Consider the following 15,673-nt stretch of genomic DNA (forward strand, 5'->3'; position numbering starts at 1 on the left):
TATGAATGTGATATTTTTGGATTTTCTCGGTTTCTAGACTCTGGATTTTAAGACACTCAATTGATTTAACAGTTGTACAAGGAACCTAAGTAAACCCGGCCGTGTTAAATGTTCATGTTAATTGTAAACTATATCCTGATTTCAGGTATGTTTTTAAAATGTTAAGTGTATCTTAAAAATAAGGAAACTTGATAAATGTTCGGAGATTTGGCAGGCACCTATTAAAGTTGTCAAATGTATCAAGGGCCCTAGTTCCCCGCGTTGTACGATGCTCGGGATGGATTTTGGTCATGTGAACTGCAGAAGGCGGGACTGTGGGCTTTTTCCACTTAAAATTTAAAATCATTTATCTTTTGGGTGTTAACAGAGGACATTTTTAAGTTGAAGGGAATGAAACAATTATTATCTTCCGTGGTTGTGTTATCATTAGTAGATAAGTTAACGGCTTCCTGTACAAATAATTGGGGATCAGTATACCTAAGATTTGGGTTCTCTTTAAGACAAAAAAAATTATCTATAGATATGAATCCCTCTTCAGGGTCATTAGACAAATTTCAGAGTGTTCGTGTGCATGAAAAGATGCCGTATTTTGAATTTTTATATGTTATGTGAATAACAGTTTGGCATAAAACAGCTGGATCACAGTATGTCATTTATGGGTTTTTTGTAAAGTTAGTGTAATATATAATACTCATAAATGTCACACTTTCAGAGAGGAAGCAGGTGTCTTTTGAGCAGCTTTTATGTGGAGGGAACAGAGCCACTCTGGTTTACCCAGCAGTAGCCGTGATGCCAGTATAGCATCTAATGACCTGTTATGTGATTAACTCTGCTCAGTTGGTCCCTTTTTTGGTTCACTGAGGGCTTCTTCCTCCTGTCCTTTCCTGTGACCATCCATTCTTCACGAGAGTACAGACACTGCCCCTAGACAGGAGAACAGATCTTCCTGTCCTTGGTTTTGTTTATACTCTTGCTTTCAAATCAAAGTTTAGATAAGAATCCCTTGTTTAATCATTTTCAGTTCGCTTCCCGTGTTTGGAGCCCTAGGTTTTTCTCGCTTTGAAACATTCTCTTTGTTAGCAGTTAGATGCCTCGTGAATAAGACTTGACTCATTCTACTCTAAATGGATGTATTGTTTTAGAAATCTAAATCATTTGGAAGGGGCTGAAGTCAAACACAGAAACCTCATTCCTTAAGTGACAGCCACTGCTAACAGTTGCTATATTAGTGTTGGTTGTCACCAAATTATTTCTTTTCCAAAGCATCTGTCGAACCTCTGCTCGGCAAAATGAGGATATTAGCGTCCTTTCTTCATCTCTTCTCCCCATGACTAAGGTGACAAACCAGTCCTGGTTTACCCAGGACTTTCCCAGTTTTAGCACTGAAAGTCCCACGTCCAGGAACCCCCCTCGCTCCCAGGAGGGTCAGCCCTTACCTATAAACTCCCAATGTGTTAGACCATCATTTTTACAGCATCATGGTAATACTTATTGTTAGAGCATAGCTGTGAATGCTTGTTTTGTCCATAGATTGTTTCTAGAAATCAAAAGCCAATATGCAAATAGTATTCACTGTGGAGCCACGGAATATAATAAGATCCATAGAGAAGGACATTCCACACTGAATCACTGAATTTTGCTGCTTGAGGGAGATTTTCCAACAGCTTCGATTCTTTATAGACACTCTTCTGCTTTGGGGCTATATTCAGCTCCCACTGTTTTTCTGCATCCATGTTGTTCCCTTCCTTAGATTCCTGTATTCATTTGGTAGACTATTCCCTTTGAGTAGCTTTTTATATATAATATGCACAGATGGTAAGCTCTGTTACTGCATGTTTGGAAATGTCTGATTTTGCCTTCACACTTGATTGATAATTTCAGTCTAGATTCAAAATGATAGTTCCTCAACTTTGAAGGCATTGCCCCTCTGATACCTACAATCTAATTTAGCCAATAAGTCTGGTGCTAGATTGATTCTTCTACCTTAGTTGATTGTGTATGCATGTGTCTGTCTACCCCTTTGAAGCTTTGGGGAATTTTTACTTTATCCTTAGTTCTGATGTTTCATCAGTGATCTTTTTTCATTAATCTTTTTTTTTTTCCCCACTAATACTTACTCCCTCTTCAGCTCTTCACCTAGAACTCCAGGGGATGGATTTTGGACGTCCTGGAATCAACTCTCCATGTCTTTCCTATTTTCCTTTGTTTCTTTGCTGTACTTTCTGGAGATTTTCTTGGCTTAAATTTTAACACCTGCTGGATGAGTCTTGAGCCATAGAAATTCTATTATTTAGTCCATGGAGTTTTCTGTTTTGGCATTTATTTAATAATCTGAGAACGTTCCCATTCTTGTTCCTTTTTTGCATGAAAGAAATGTGAATGTGAACGTTGTTCCAGCCCTTAAGAAAGTATTGTTCTTGACAATGATGATCTTGACAGATGATCTTCTTGGATTGCTTAGAATTTTTCTTTTCCAGCACCAAACACTTCTTTAATTTGTAGATAGAAAGTGTTACTGTTTTCCACCAAAACTCCAACTCCAACTAAGTTACCCGTCTTAGTTCTTTGGAAGAATTTAGACTTTCTAGTTTCCTGTGCTCTCCCACTGTTCTGGAATGTCTTTCCTTCCATCTCCTAACTCTTCCCTAAAAGCTTGCCCACCCTGCACTTCATTTACACAGACAGTCTGGGAGCCCCCTCAACCAGAAGCAGTCTCTCCTTTATCTTAACATTCAGTGAGCCTTGGGACGTCTCTGGCGGTTCAGTGGTTAAGGCTCCGCGCTTCCAGTGCAGGGGACCTGGGTTCCATCCCTGGTCGGGAAACTAAGATCCCACGTGCCACGCGGCATGGCCAAAAAAAAAAAAAAGAAATTCATTGAGCCTTTTGATTGAACCTTTCTTGCCATTGCCCCTCCCTCTCTCTTCAGGATTCCTGAAATGATGGCAAATAAGGGTGTTGAGAGGACAAGAAAATTCCCAGACATGGAAGGTTGAAGGTGAGGAGGTCCAGTGAGCAGGGGAGGCTGCCTCTGCCAGTTACCTGGTATGAAAAGTGGCTACTCAGCGGTTAGGGGCTTACATGTCTAGCTCTCACCTAGAAACCTAATTGGACTGAAACTTAATTTTTCAAATTATTTTGTGTTCCAGAATCCTTCCAAGTAACAATTAGTCAAATAGATGACCAAAATAGAAACTATTAAAATTCTCTTTATGGAGCAGGGAATAGAATTTTATAACCTGGATGCATTCCTAAAATGTCTTTGTGGTTTGGCTTCAGTAAATTACTACTTTACATACAGCTTTTAAAATATATTTAGACTTAAGTTTAAAGAGTGAGAACCACTTGTGTAAACATGGTTGAATACCGTTCTTTTAATGAATGGGCTAATGTTAGTTATAGTCTTTCTTCACTTCCTCTGGAAAGCCCATTTCTCTGGGGGAGGGCTTTATTTTATATTCACCTTGAAAAGTGAGAGGAATTCACCTTAGTGTATTTTAACTCAGCCACAGAATTCTCACTATTGCTACTGAAAGCTGCTTGGCCCAAATCTCTGAATATGATGTTTTTTAATTGGACTCTCTGTCATAAAATAGCAAATGGCAGTGCATGTGTTCCTAAAGTAGTAAATCGGTATGTTTAGGGGATTCGAATAACCCTTTTTTTATGTGTGCTTTCATAGAGAAAATCCTCCCTTTCTCTGTTTTTGAAAAACAATTTTGCAGTTAGTGTTTCAGTGAAGCAGTGAAGTGAGGCAGGAACCAGTGATGAAGGGCTTCCTGGGTGGGGTTCAGGATCCTGGGTTCGTCAGTCAGCAATGGGGGGAACTTCTGAAGGATGGAAACAAAGAAGCCACGTGATCACATCTGTCATACACATGACAGGATGAAGGTAGGATTGGAGGCAGCCCAGTGGGGAGGTCATGATGTAACCCATGTCAGAAAGTAACGAGGCCATGGGCCAAGGCAGTAAAAATGGGTGCTGTCCAACTCTAACTTTTTATGCTGTATTTAGACTCATTTACTGGTTATTTTGTGAAGATTTAGCCCTTTGAGAGCTAGAAGGGATAGTGGAGGTTCATAAGCAGTCCTTTCATTTTACAAATGGTAAAGCCTAAGTTCTAAAGAAATGAAGTGATTCCTCCAAGTCAGGCAACTCATTACGAGCAGAGCTTGGGCTTAGACCCAAGTCTCCTGATTCCAAAGCCAAAACTTTTTTTGTGATGCTTCCCACCTGTCCTACCTGCTCTCTGCTAGGCACTTGCCAAAGCCCATGTCCCACCTAAGGATCTGTCACCTGGAGGTTGATGACACAGTGGGATATTGACCGACTGACGATTATTTTCTAGTCAGCTCATGCCCTGACTGTTCCAAATGACTCATTTCTAATCTTCCTCACTCTTCCCAAATGCTGATTCTTGCCCATCACATTCAGAAGATGGTCTTGTCTCTTACTTCTCAGAGAAAAATAGAAATCATCTGAGAACACACTGGGCTACTGCCTGCCAACAAATCTACTAACTCCCAACTGCCTGCCCTTTGTTTTAACAGCAAAAGGGTCCTGACCTTATTTAACGCTGGGTCCTGGATCCTGGGTCCCAGTTCCTCCTGTCTTTTCAGGGATATTTTTGATTATTTTCCCTGTTCTAGTATTTTCAACCATTTTTTCTCTAAAAGATGTATCCTGTCATCATTTATATATCTGCCGGACTTTTTCGTTTAAAACCCTGCTTAGGGGCTTCCCTGGTGGCGCAGTGGTTAAGAATCTGCCTGCCAATGCAGGGGACACGAGTTCGAGCCCTGGTCTGGGAAGATCCCACATGCCGCAGAGCAGCTAAGCCCACGTAGCAAAACTACTGAGCCTAGAGCCCGTGAGCCACAACTACTGAAGCCCGCATGCCACAACTACTGATGCCCGCGCACCTAGAGCCCGTGCTCCACAACAAGAGAAGCCACCACAATGAGAAGCCCATGCTTTGCAACAAAGAAAAGCCCCAGCTCGCCGCAACTAGAGAAAGCCTGCGTGCAGCAACGAGCACCCAGCGCAGCCAAAAATAAATAAATAAATTTATTTAAAAAAAAAAAACAAAACAGCTTAGCATACCTATCCAGTGAGGACATTTCACTCAGTTATTCATTTCATAACTATTCGTGAGCAACCACCATGTGCTAGGTGTTGGGTATGCTGTCATGTACCAAAGAAATGGGGTCTCGTATAGCCTAACGGGGGAAACAAATGCTAAACAAATATCTGTACTTGCTGATCATTTAGATTGGAAAATGCAATTCTAACCAATTTTATGGTAGTAGGCAATATATTTCAGTTTTTTCATAGGTGCTGTATTTCAGTTTCATAGTCAAATTTGTGGTAGTGTGTTCTCTGTAGCATATCTGTGCATTACCAGAGGACTGGCCTTTGCTCTGGGTTTAATTTTAATATCACATGACCAAACGTCCTTACTGTTATAGGCTATTGTACACACCCAAATAGCTGAGCTAACAATGCAAATAAACTGAATCTGAAGAAATATTAATCTGCTCATGGAGTTAGAAACTAAAAACCAATATATTTATTCTAAATAAAACTTATTCTCAAATAAATAAAACATACTTAATATAATCTAAATTTGCAAGATAGATTGAAAAAAATCCTAATGGTTTTCCATGAAGAAACCAAAAATATCATACAGAAAGAATCATCTGTTCAGTTTAGACTCTCCAAAATATTTTTAATGACATTCATATTAAGTTGGAGCCTTTTAAAATTAGCAAAATAACTGTGTAAGCACACACTAGGTATGCTAATGACAAGTTGAATAAAAAGAAAGTTCTCTCAAGTACAGATGTAAAATGAGAAGGTTTCTTTGCGTATGTCAATTATCACCCTCCTAGTTTCCTCGTGGGCTACGTAATTCAATTTTAGCATTTCCCCTCTTTATAGAAGTAAAAGCAGTCCACATTAGCAAAACCAAAGATTTCCAGGAAGTACTAGCTGCTGTAATGGTGGGGAACGCGTAGATGAATAAATCACTGTTCGGTAGGAACTGTAAAATGTTTTATTGGAAGTCTGCTCTCCATATTCAGGTTTCCCTGAACCTGAAAGCCTATTGAAATATCCTCAGTGTTAAATGAACAGTAAATAAAAACTCTGTGATATATTTGGTAGTTTGTTTTTTTTATAAACTGATAGGCCAAAGCCTGTTTTTCTTGACTGATGTGGAAAGATTGAGAAAAGAAAAAAGGCCTCCAGTGAAAGGAAATTACCTTTCTAAATATAACATTCTAAAGTGATGTAACAGGTTTTTCCATATGTTGCTTGAATAAAACTAGTGTTTTTACAGAAGCATTTTACAGTACTCACCATTAAATAAACCGCAACAACAAATTTAAATTTCTAAAGCTATCTTCCAAAATATTAGTTTATTAAATAACTAGTATAAGAAAACATGTGATATCTTTGGTTTCCCTTTACTGAAATCTGTTTTACTTTTGAGTCAGTCCAACTTTAAAAACCACAGCCCTCTGAATTCTGTTCATTTTAGGGAATTTTGCTATGTAAACTAACATTGTTCATTTTCGTTGCTTGCTAACACATTCTGAATCACTTAAAGTTATTGATCTAGGTTGAAAGAAGCTCTTGGACTCTAATCTATATTCCTCTAATCTATAAAAGCCATTGCTGGGCTTCCCTGGTGGCGCAGTGGTTAAGAATCCGCCTGCCAATGCAGCGGACATGGGGTCGAGCCGGGAAGATACCACATGCCGTGGAGCAGCTAAGCCCGTGCACCGCAACTACTGAGCCTGTGCTCTAGAGCCCATGAGCCACAACTACTGAAGCCCATGCGCAGCAACAAAGACCCAACGTAGCCAAAAATAAATTAAGTAAATAAATAAAATTTTTTTAGTGTTGCTTATAAAATGTTTCTGCTTAGAAATGCTCATCCATTTCTATAGTTTCCTCCATTTTATTAAGTACAGAATCTGCCAAAACTTTATTAACTTTCATAATCCCCTTCCTTCTTATTTCTGTCTGGACTCGAGGATCTTTGGAAAGTCTTGTCTTACTCATTATAGTCCTCTACTGATGTACTAACTACTAAGCCCCAAATTTTAATATTAGAGTTATATTCTTTTTATGCTTTCAAGATCACACTGGGTAGCTTGCTGTCTCTGGGTGTTGTTACTAGCTAACTCTGTGACAGTCCATTCCACTGACTGGAGGTTCCATGGGGGTAAGAACTAGGTCTGTCCTAGTCACTGCTGTGTCCTCAGCACCCATGCCTGGTGCATTATTGGTGCTCAGATGTTGGATGCATTCAGGTCATTTTAAGAGTAACACAGGTCTCTTGGGTGATAGGAAAGTGAGATAGGAAAGTGTTGATAACTGTATTATAGCATTTGCAATACAGCTACCATCCAGTCTATTGACTGGTATACATCCCTTGAAAGCCTGCTATCTTGGGAAGAGGCTCGGTATTTTTCTTTGTAATTCTAGTGCCTTTAACAGCACTTGAATGAAGGTCATTCATTCAAGAAACATTCACTACTTCACATTCTTGCCCATTTTCCCCTCCAACATTGAAAAATAAGCGGAAAACGGTGTTGGAATCCCCAGTTCTGTTTGGCCAGCTTTTTTAATAAAGAGGCCCACTTTGCTCTAAGAATGAAAAAGAGAGGGACATACAGGGGAATATGAGGAAGGGCCATCTACTCTAACTCCTAACTCTGATTCAGTATTAGAATTAAAGGTCCTTTGTCAAGTCATTATGCCAGCTGTTAGCCTTTTTAAAAATATAAACAGCAAATGACAAAATCTAAGCTATGGGTCATCAAAATCTGGTGTGCAGAGTCTGTGTTGTCTATCTGCTTTTGGTTTCCTTTCCAAAAGATTCACAACCAACTTACCATTCAATATAGCCCAGATTTGGGAAGCATGCAGTATCAGCCTAACGTTTCTTAATAAAATATAAAGAACTTTAATCAGTTCTACATACACACAGCTGGTGTGTGATCCTGCGGAACCCAACAAATGATACAAACTAAAGACTGAACTTGTCATTTCATCAGTCTTCTTTCTTTGCAGAATGCAATGCCTGACAAGTCATGCAAACCTGATGTATTACATCAGAATTGAGTGGGTAGAACCTTCACTTGAACAGTTTTTTTCTAATGTATCTAGTAAAATGCCACAGAAAACAATTCAACTTATTAAGAATTGCTTTATGTATTTTTCCCAAGAACACACCCATTTTGTAATATGAGATATATTCCTCAGAGACCTTGCTTTACCCACTTTATAAACTCCTGGCATAGTGCCTGACACACATCAGGCATTTACTATATAATTTAATCAAATTGTGGGTAAAACGAGTACATTTACTGGTTAGGAAACCAATAACTATTAGTTATTGAAAGATGTGCACCTCTTCTCAATAGTCTCCACTTCCAAATTCTAGGGTTTGGGGTTTTTTTAAGTGGTTGAGACCCACTGGATCTCTTTAGAAACATGCCAATTAGAGAGATCAAACAAAGGCCAATTAGAGATATCAAATTAGAAATAGAAGTTGAATTGAGTTTGCAAGTAAAGCTGTGAAGTGTCCGTCTCCGGAGGTCTCTATGGGAATAGAAATGTGTATCTGTGCATAGTAGATCCTAAATACTTGTTGAATGAAAAAATAAAAATTGAGTCTGAGGCATATAAATCATTGCCTGCTTGAATGAAAAATTTTTGTGATTGTTTAACACTCTTATTCTAAAATATTTGATCAGTTAAATTTCCCCCCTCCACTCCCACTTTGGTCAGCCCATTTCTATTGTGAATTCTGTAGCCGATGGGGTTTTTTTGCTTATGTCTGAACAATTATAAGTACATATGGCATCCCAGAATCAAAACTTGGTTCTCTGAAACAACTAACAAGCTTTTGACAAGCAAAAGCTAAGAACTACAGTTCTTACTTTTGCAACTTTTCTGTATATTTCCAAATACATTTTTTTCAAGTTAATAGCCTTTCTAGAAAAAGCAGTATATATTTTTAAAAGATATATTCTCCAATAATAACAAAAATTAAGTTCCTAGAAACATATTTGATGAAAGATCTTTATGTAGACACTGGAATAACTTTAACTTTATTGAAAAATACTTCTAAAAGATCTAAATAATTGGAGGGGCATAAGATATTCATAGATGATCTCATTATTATAAAGATGTCTGTTCTCCCAAATATGGATCCAGTATAATCCCAGTCAAAATTCAACGTGTTTTTGGTGGAACTTAGGTTGATTCTCAAACTTATACAGAACAAAGATCCAGAAATAGCCAAAAGAATCCTTAAGAAGAAACAGGTAGAAGGATTTAGAGATATTGTTATAAAGCCAGAATGATTTAGACACTGTAATTTTGGCAATAGGGATAAGTGATTAGACAAGTAAAACAGTATTTCTGAAACAGGCCCACATTTATATAGAAAACCTGTTATGTGACACAACTGAAATGCAAATCAGTGGAAAGAATAAATAAATGATACTGGGGTAATAGCTTATCCTTATGGAAAAAATGAAAATGGCACCTGCCTTGCAGCATACATAGTAATTAATTTCAAATGGATCAAGGACTTAAACACAAAATACACAATTATAAAACTTTTAAAAGAAACATAGAAGAATATCTTCATGTCCTTGGGGTAGGGAAAGAATTTATTACACAAGACAGAAAATCATTATACCATAAAGAGACATATATAACTGCATCATATTTAAGAACTTCACTTTGTCAAGAGACTGAAGATAAACCATAACCCATAACAGACAGATGGATTTACATTTTGGATAATATATAAATAACTCCAACAAATTCATAAGAAAAAAATAATTCAGTAGAAAAATGGGCAAAGTGTATGCGCAAGTTTTTCACAGGGAAGGCAATGTGAATAGCCAACACACAAATGAAGTTATGCTCAACCCCATTAGTAATTAGGTAAATGCAAATTTAAACCACAGTAATACCATTTCTCACCCACCAGAATAGCTATAATTAAAAGTTTATGGGGGCCTCCCTGGTGGCGCTGTGGTTGGGAGTCCGCCTGCCGATGCAGGAGACACGGGTTCGTGCCCCGGTCCGGGAAGATCCCACATGCCGCGGAGCGGCTGGGCCCGTGAGCCATGGCCGCTGAGCCTGCGCGTCCGGAGCCTGTGCTCTGCAACGAGAGAGGCCACAGCAGTGAGAGGCCCGGGTACTGCAAAAAAAAAAAAGTTTATGGTATTAGGTGTTGGCCATAATATGAAGTGAAAAGAACTCTCATATATAGGCATACATCAGAGATATTGCAGGTTCAGTTTCAGACCATTGCAATAATGTTAATGTCACAATAAATCGAGTCACACAAATTGTTTGGTTTCCCAGTGCATATAAAAGTTATGTTTATACTATATACTGTAGTCTACTGAGTGCTTAATAGCATTTTGCCTAAAAAATCTATATACCTTAATTTAAAAATATTTTATTGCTAAAAAATGCTAACCATCATCCGACAACCCAGGGTTACCACAAACTTTCAATTTGTAAAAATAAGTAAGTAAATAAATATAAATGCAATATGTTCAAGGTGCAATAAAGTAAAGCACAGTAAAATGAGGTATGCGTGTACTCTGGGTGGAGTGTAAATTGGTACAATTACTCTTGAAAAAAAATTGGCATTACCCAGTTGAACAACCCAGCAGTTCCAGTTCAAGTAAATACAATGTAGAAGTATGAATACAGGAGTCATGTACAACATGGCTTGTATAGGAAAGAAAAATGGAAACAATCTAAAGGTCTAACAGTAGAGCGTATAAATATACCACGAAGTATCCAGTGAAATTCAAAGAAATACTCTCCATCTGCACAAATAATTACACTGCAAAATGACATGGAGGAATCTCACTAATGTAATATTTATTTATTTGGTTGCAACAGGTCTTAGTTGCAGCAGGCAGGATCCTAAGTTGTGGCATGCAAACTCTTAGTTGCGGCATGCATGTGGGATCTAGTTCCCTGACCAGGGATGGAACCCGGGTGCCCTGCATTGGGAGCGCAGAGTCTTAACCACTGCATCACCAGGGAAGTCCCTCACAAACGTTATATAGAGTAGAAGAAAGTAAGTCACCTTGGAGCATGTATAGATCTGTTTTATAGTTCAAAAACACACAGAATTGATCAGAATGAGATTCCTCCATGTAGGCTCATTTTCATGCCCCACATGTTTGCAGAATGGCTACAGCAACTCTGGCCTCTAAATCCTGTCTTGTTCGTGTCTCATAGAAGCAGGAAAAGTTCTGCTTCCTTAGTAATTTTAATAAAATACCCCAGTTAGGTATCATTGATCCCGATTGGTGTGGCTTGGGTCACACGCCTATCCATGCACCAATCACAGTAATCAGGTAGATGAAATATGATGAATTGTTTAGCCTAATTGATTTCATTCAGAGCACCTGGGCTGATAGTAGGACAAAGGAGAGGGAAACTCTGGTATGGTCGTCAGAAGGAGGGTAGATGGATGTTGGGCTTCCAAAATTAGAGAGGATAGTATTCCGCCCCCTTTCAGCAGCCGAATTAAGAAGGTTTGTATTTCACTAGCTACTGTTGCTTGCTTATGGTCTATGAAAGAAATGAGGCAGCTCAAAGAAGGGCAAGTGGAAGAGAGAAAGTGGTTTTTATGTCGAAGTGGACCTAGAGTCCCTAGTTACCTGGCATTCTTAAATCAGAACGGAGAGACGTGGCGCGGCCCCCCAGGATGGCAGGTGTGGGGCAGGCGCTGGACTCCGGTCTGAATACAGAGATTCCTTTTGGATTTACATGATCAAACTGTATATCCCCTCAAAAATAGTCGCTTTGTTTTTGTCTACTTGACCATCTGTGTTACTTATTTAAGGAATACTTTCTAGGTACTTCGGGCATGAACATTGGGAAAGTTGCCCTTTTTTGGTCTTACCGCTATTGAGCACATTATAGTCTACACTGGTTTAAAATTCTGTGATTTCTGGTAGCCCTTTATGTGAGTTTTCACCCTCACTTGTTTCTTCTATGAAGTTTTATGTGTTTTACTCAAGAAATAAAGATAACAGATTTCATGCTTGTGGGCAAGCTTTTGGGGCTCCTGTGTTTCAAATAGTTGACATTTTTAGGGAAAGTGTCTACGCCGTGGGTATTTGCACAGTCATTATCATAAGTAGAAGTGTTTTCATCGAACATGACTTTAAATTGTTCCTTGTTTAAACCCTGCCAGACTCAGCCCATTAAACCTGTTTTGACCTAGTCACTCAGTATCATCCTCCTCCAAAGCTAACAGGCCTTTAATTTTGTCCTGATATAAAGAGTAAATGTGATCCCTTTTGTGACATTGATCCCATAGTTATTGTCAGAAACACTTGGCTTTTAGTTTCTCTCCTCACTCTGTTGTCTGAAATGAGAGATAAGCTTATTTTAGACACTGTAGCTAAAAAGACATGGCGACATATTGGACTTGTGTCTCCTTTTTATAAAACCAACCCTGACATTTTATTTATTTTTATTCTCAAACTCACATTAGTTGTGGTTTGCCTATAGAACTTATTTTAAACACCACCTTGCATGTACTCCTGACTATAAGTTTCACATTGTTCTTTGGCCAAAAGCAATAAAATGTGACCTGTTTTATCATGGTTCAGTGAAGTGTAATTAACATTTTCTTTCCAGAAATATAACATTGATGGCTATTTATAACATTTCCCCAACCTTCAAGAGTGTAGTGAAGCATTTGGGGGTATTTTTATATCAAATTCTATTTGTATTTAATGCTGTGAGTATAATCTATCAGTGCATTTTGCACTTAAGCCCGGATAATCAAATATTCTTAATGTGTTTTTTCCTAAAAATTCTATCGTGAATTTATAGAACAGCCTCTGAGATCCTCAAGTATTCACCTATAAATAAGCCTCTCTGATTATAAAAGCCTCTTACTGTTCTCATATTCCTATAATGGTACTTCACCTTCTACAGACCAAAAATATAAATTCATTAGTTTACCTCATATTGAGTTTCCTGGCTAGATGATGCCTTTTTTTTCCCTTTTCTAAAAAAGTACATTTATACTTCTCAACATTTCTCATGAGGAAACCATTGTCCTAAAGATTTCCTTAAACATTTTCTATATAGGTTCTTTGAGCATAATTTTTCTGAATATGACCTGTTTTCAGACTGTCTTTTTTTTTCATTTGTTTGTGACTGGCCTTTGCTACCACTGGACAAAAAGCATTGCTTTTTACGTATTTCAAATCATCTGATACCACCCTTACTAGTTCCAACAGGGTTATTTTTAGATATTTCTCTTGAGTTTTAGGTATTCAGCCTTGCACCTGCTGATGGTGGTATTTGGTCTGTTCATTTCCTTTCACTAATACTTTGTGAACATCTTTTTATTTTATTCCTGACTTTTTAGCAAAAATGTGGTCTGTTGGTTTTAGATCTTTTTAAAAATCACAGTAGGTGATCTTTCTATTTCTAGATTACTGAGAGGTTATCAGGCTATCAGGTATAAGTGCTGAGTTTATCACATGCTATTTTGTCATCTTTGGAAATATGAATACGTGTTGATCTGACCTATTGATACAGCGTAAGAGATTTATTTATATAATATTTATAGAATAAGCCCAGTTTATATTGTTGTATCATTATTTTAATTTACTAGAAATCAAGAGTTCTGAGCACTTCATTTGATGTTCTTCCATCTTGTTTATCTAAGTCAAATAAGCCTCTAACTTTTTGCCTTCTCTGTGTCTTATCAGGTTAGGTTATCTGATAAGCTTCACCAAACAAACTGAAGAGTCGCATTTGTTTTATATCCTGAAAGCTTTTTATACAGTTTGGGAATTGTCTAATCCTTGAAGTGAACCATATTTCTTAGCCTTTCAGCTTTTATATTTCTGGTTCAGTTTTAATAATTAAATACCACCTTAGAAAACTGTTTCCATTGAGATGTTCAGATTTATTCACAAGGATCTTTTTATATGGCATTCTCAAGTTTATCATCTCTTCCATATCTGTGATGTGTTCTTCTAGTAATTCGAGTTTCATATTGGATTTTAAGACTAGATTTGCCTGAAATCTGTCTATGAGACATTTCATTCTATAATGAACCAGTGACTGTTTTTTAAATATCGAAATCAAAAATTCCTGCTTTTATTTTTTTCTGCCTTTCCTATATTACCTTTACTGCTGTTTTTGAACTTAAGTTTAAATATGCAGTTTATTGCTTTGTTCTCTCCAGTTTAAAAAAAAAAACAAAACAGCTACTAGCGTCACAAGTAAAACTGCATTTCTTACTCCCCACCCAAAATGAAATTAACTTGCTTTTACCATCTATCCCCACTCATTTCCCTGTTTTTCTTAACATGATCCAGGATTTCAGACTTAGATGAATTTACTATAGTAATGTTTTTATTAGACATTTTTTCCAAAAATTTGGAAGTTTGCACACTATTTGGACTGGTTTTAGAATAATTAGCGTACTTTATTCCCTATTTACTGCTTTTAATGCTTACCAGCCGTGCTACTACGTGACTACTTTTTCACTCTTTTTATTTGGATTCATCCCTCAGTCAAGTGGAAATATTTTCAAGTAACTTTTGTTCCTGAAGATACCTATCTGATACATATCTAGGCACATTTGTTTTTCCATTATATAATGTCTGTGGTTCTTTCTTTTCAAAAATAGTGACCAGAAAAAAAGCAACCCCAGATTTTACCACATCTAAGCATCATTCCCATTAACTTCTACCTTCCCACCCCAAGTGCTTTGCAAAGATGGAAACTGAGAGGAATTATTGGCTACAGCCATAGAGAGGAGCTCAGGGATAGAGTGGCCATGGCCTTAGAAGGCGGTTCACATCCTGTGGAAGACTTGCGTTTCAGAGATAAGGATACGAGGGTTGAGACTGAGTGAAATCATCCATTCTCCTTCTGCTCCTTGGAGTTTCATCTCTCTTCCTGGTAAAGGAAATTCTTCTTGGCTCCTGGCAAGTCACTGAACTTAATTTTTAGCGCTATTGAAAGTTCAAGTCTTTTTTAGATTTTCTGAGTATTTCAAGGGAAAGGGAAAATCAAGATTGGACAGTAGCTTTCTAACACCACACCCTGTAAGTTGTTTTTTAAGTTAAATTGTTATGATTATTGCTATAGGTCCATTATAGACCAGTAGCATAGGTGACTTTTTCCTAGGAAAATTATGGTCTTTTTGCATCCAGTCTTCCTTTTGCCCCTTAAAATTGGCCCAGATTTCTCATCTATGTTCCACTGAAATCATTCTGGAAAAGTAAAAAGCAATTTATATTTTGTGTTTCTGCTACAGGTGGAGACGGATGTTAGCAGTTGGTGGGTGAAGACACTGGAAAGGCTTCAATCATAAAAGTGAGCTGTTTTCATTTTTTTACCACTTGAGTATGAAACATGCTTAAAGATTAATAAATTTGTAATTTAGGTTTGTTAGGTATTTTTGTGTAAGTACCCTCTAAGAGCCAAATTTATATTGTTTTTTAACTACTTTGTAAGACAGAATAACAAATATTATAACCAGAGGGTGAAATACAAAAGAAAATTCATATTTCAAAGTACATACATGAGGAATAAAAATGGAGTCAGGAAGAGTAAACCATAGTGTGACCCAAA

At 37.6% G+C, this 15,673-nt stretch overlaps 1 protein-coding gene across 1 annotated transcript in view; it reads left to right on the top strand.

The window, feature by feature from the left end:
* The window catches only part of PLEKHG1 (pleckstrin homology and RhoGEF domain containing G1), a 222,890-nt gene that overhangs the window by 42,534 nt on the left and 164,683 nt on the right, over positions 1-15,673 (top strand). Inside the window, exon 2 of the mRNA XM_029223863.1 lies at positions 15,357-15,415. The gene's annotated coding sequence lies outside the window, so the exon portion shown is untranslated. The remainder of the gene's footprint in view (positions 1-15,356; positions 15,416-15,673) is intronic.

Source organism: Monodon monoceros, unplaced genomic scaffold, assembly GCF_005190385.1.
Source record: "Monodon monoceros isolate NGI ecotype Baffin Bay Population unplaced genomic scaffold, NGI_Narwhal_1 Super_Scaffold_15, whole genome shotgun sequence".
NCBI lineage: Eukaryota > Metazoa > Chordata > Mammalia > Artiodactyla > Monodontidae > Monodon > Monodon monoceros.